This window comes from Monopterus albus, unplaced genomic scaffold (assembly GCF_001952655.1).
Source record: "Monopterus albus unplaced genomic scaffold, M_albus_1.0 scaffold216.1, whole genome shotgun sequence".
Lineage (NCBI taxonomy): Eukaryota > Metazoa > Chordata > Actinopteri > Synbranchiformes > Synbranchidae > Monopterus > Monopterus albus.
The window spans coordinates 597,979-602,343 of NW_018128096.1; positions in this window are offsets into that span (position 1 = coordinate 597,979).

Genomic DNA, 4,365 nt, shown 5'->3' on the forward strand with positions numbered 1-4,365 from the left:
AAAAGGGAATCCTGGGAGAAGCCGCCGATAGGTAAATTGTTGTCCCTGATATGTGAAAGCAAACAATGCCACTGATTTGCTCAGGCTTCAGTGGATGCTGAGCTCTGTACACTGGTACCACCCCTGCACGTAGAGGTATGATGATAGGCTACACATGGATAAGTCCCACATCTGTAGGACCAGAAGACCAGAGAGAAGTGGGCAGGCTGTCTAACAATCTCTCAGTGAGCGGGTGATCTATGTTCTCTCTGCCATGACTCCTGGGAAGAAAACACTTTTCCAATGTTAATGATAACTATGAGGAATGCTTGATAGCATAACACTGGGTTGAAGGTGAATACTGAATATGCTTATTCTGTGTGGGCATCCAATCAGTAGCTTTTGTGCAACTATGCACCATGGGGCCAAGATTCTTAGCTTCACCTCCCTCACCCACTAACAATGTGATATGAGGAGCTGAATCTTCAGACAGGGCATATAAGTCCTGAATTTCACTGGGTAGTGCAGCCAAATTTGCCACTCCCTGGGGCCCAATGTACAATTGTTGAATGCCAACTGTGGGTGTTCTCTGCGATGTCTCTATTCCCTGAAGAAAGCCGTCCCACAAAGCATCATAGTCATTGTCCCTGTACAAAGAATAGTTAAAGGTGCAGTGCATGTGTTCAGTAGGTTCTGTGTATTTGTGAAGGATGGAAATCCAGGGAAGCCATAGCTTGAAGGTATTCCACAAATCTGTTTTTTCAGGTGCAGTTACAAGTTCCCACCACACCTCAGCTGATGAATCAAGAGACAGGTCCATGCCTGAGGGTGTGGTTTGTAACATTTGTCTGAATGTTGCTTTTGGAGTTGCACAGCGTTGAACAGAACCATCAGGAAAGGTAATGTCAACATGACATGGTGACATCATCAATATCACATTTAGGGAACACATTATGTCATGGGCCAAAAGATTAACAGGACAGGAGGGGGAAAGCAGAAAAGAATGATAAAAGGACAGATTATTCCATTTGCAAGGAACCTTTTCGGAAAGTGGCCACTCCTCTGTGTGTCCCGAGAAGCCAACAACAGGTACGGTATGCCTTGAAACGGGGAGTGGCATGTTAAGTGTGGAATACCGGGCTCCTGTGTCAACCATACACATGTGATCTTGACCATTGATGGTTACCTTGACTAGTGGTTCAAGAAACATTTCCTGGGAACACAGTGAGTCACCTGTTACCGATTCTGGGCAGCCCTAATGTTGAGGCAACTGGGGTGAGCCAGGTGCCTGATGTTGGACTGATGGTGTGAATCTCTGAACATATCCATCCTGTGGAGGTGGATAGACCTGATGCTGATATCGTGGTACGACTGCTGATATGAAAAGGGACATCTACGCAACCAGTGTCCTCTTTCGTTACAAATCCAGCATCTATCATCTCTTGGAGCTCTCCTAGGAGTCCGAGGTCCTTGACCTCTTCCCCGTGGTCTGCCACGGTACTGAGGTCCACAGTGCATGGGAGCAGAATCTGACTAATAAGGTGGTGTGGTCGGCTGTGGAGCAAAGGGTTGCTGCCGTGCATATAGCTGTGCAGCATTCTGCACAGACATTTGATTAGCTGTAGCTTTACTTTGATTGACCTTGTCTCGCATTTCCTTCAACTGTGCTTTAGCTACCTGTGCCTGCAGAGAAGAAGGCTCCTTTGCATTCTTTTCTTGTGCTTCCAGCTCATTGTCAATATACTGAGTGATATAAGCTGACCACTGCTCAAAAACAAATGTGTTGAGACCCACTAACTGTCTCAACAGATGCTGTATAGATGCTGGGAGGGAAGCCTCCACAGCACTGCGAAACAGCACCCCCATGGTGTCACTGATGGCTGGGTCATCACCAGTGTGGTTCTGCCAGAGTTCACGCACTGAGCAAATACTGACTACCTTTTTCGCCCTCTTGAAGTGGAATTCTACACAGCTCAACAGAGTGCACCTGTACTGGGAATTTCTGGTGTATCACTGGCCAGAGGCGATGAACTTCAGTGTGGAGGGCAACATTATCATGATCCCCGATAGTATTTGCCATTAATTCTATCTCCCGTAACATGCTCAGAGAAGTACAGGCTGTAAAAACACGACGAAAATCTCCAAGTGCAGGCACAAATCCTGCACACGCACCTAAAAATGCCTTAATCCACAGTGCACCTCCTTTCTCAATGTCAGGCAGCTGAGATTTAACCATGCTCATATCTTGACGGCTAAAGGGAGTGCAAGTCTGTGTTATCCCTCCCTGAGGTGAGATGGACTGTAGCAACGGCAGCTGGTGTGAAGGAATGTCAAAACAATCATGGATGTTTCCTTGTCCTCTCTGCATACATTGTGATGAAAAATCATGCACTGTGCCATCCCAGCTGGAATCACTCTCGTGAGACATTGCTGGTACATCACATCCGTGCTTATCTTCTTCCTCTGCGAGAGAGGTAGAGGCATAGGCGGATGCGCCGACAACTGGAGTTATGATCTGGTCTACACAGCCAGAATTTAAATCATTTAGATAAGTCTGTGCTCTGATTCTGTCCGTTTTACCTCCTGGAAATGGGCCTGGGTGTAGAATCCCTCCCTGTACAACCACCAGGGGCGCTATGCCCTGTGTTGCACTTTGTGGCATCTGTCTAACTGAGCCAGTCTTCTATATTGGCTTCCTCTCTCCTCGTGGATATTGTGAGGAAGACAGCTGCGTGTGACTAAACTGCACTTTACAATCTCTATCAGAGACAGCTTGGACTGAAACAGCTGTGCCACTGGAAGAATTAACATCAACTGTCTTTTGTGACTTGCTTGAACTGGCTGAAGGAGACTGAAAACAATTGAAAGTCTCCAAAAAGCATATACAATCGGCAAGAAAACCCTCTGCTTGTTTTAATCTGGCTTCTGTTTTGTTCCTTATTAAAAATGTACAGGACTTAACTTCCTCTCTAGCTCTCACTGCAGTTAGAGAGGCTTGCTTCAAAAACAGCCCTATAGCATCCCCTTGTGGAGGAGGACTGTCACTGTCCCCAAGCATACCCTTTCTCTGCATTTCTAGGACCCAGGAAATAAACCGATCTCTTGCTTTGTCCTGCACATCTTTAGAAAGTGTATTTAACCATTTAGACAAAAACTTGTAGATTACTGCCCCCAAAGAGTAAGGCTTAGCCTTTTCCCAGTCTTGTACAACATTGGCAGACATTATAAAAATTTATATACAAGTGACAGGCGTCCCAAGTGGAATGATCTCTGTCCAGAACCTGCTGATCCGACCCGGAAGCTCCTACATCAGAACTTTTTCTGATGCGCCCAATCGCTGGGGGTTCACCCAATCAACAGTTCTGTTTTAATTCCACTGAATACGCCGTCACCCTAAATTTCTACAATACAGTTTTCCCATAGACTATGCCCAGCCCCGGAACCAAAAACAGTTCTGCCAGAGGCACACTGTGTCACATCGAATTCTCTCCGTAGCACTTGTTGCTATGGGATACGCATGTGACAGTGTTCAACAGCCTTCATGCAGCAAACCACCCACACAAGTATATTGAAAATAATAAATATTTCCCTGTGCCCTCATTAATCATTTAACAGTTAGCAGTGACCGTCTTATAAATATTTAGACATTCAGGAATGTGCTCTACTCGGAGAAGGGCTCTGCCTCTGACCTCCGCCTTCAGCAAGCCAGCCTTCTCACCGGAGCAAAAAATCCTAATAATTTTGTAGACAACCGTCAAAATTTGTGGTTATCCACTTATTAATGTGAATTTTACGTCTCTGATAGTCATCAATTTGTACCTAGGGCACTTATTTTCTATCCCTCAAATGAGACTATGTGCTTTTAACTTTAAGATGTGGCATAGACAAACCAGCACATTTCAAGATAAAAGTGTTATTTTATCTTTACTGTAATCATCCAATTTTTGGATCGGGAATTCACAGTCCACACAGATCAACTAAATTTGGTAAAGTCCAATGTGCAGGAGTTATGTATAAAGGGTTCCTGCTTACCTTTATTTATTGCCGGCAATGTTGATCTGTGCAGTCCGTTCACTCACGACATGGAACCCTGCAAGCCGGTTCAGACCGTCCACTCAGTATTCAGCCAATTCCGATGGTCACGGCACCAAGTTGTTATACCCCAGTTCTTTTACTGAACAGATCTGAATGAAGACGGAGTCCGACTTGCTTCATTTTAGTGCTGATTTATCTTGAAAGCCACAATAAAAAGTTACAGAAACACAAACCCAGGTGGCTCCCCGCTCCAAACAACTGCTGGAAGAAAGGAGACCCTGGAAACACAGAGTCTAATACATTTATAAGATTTTGGGCTAACCCCTTACACAGACAGCTGTAAAAACATCA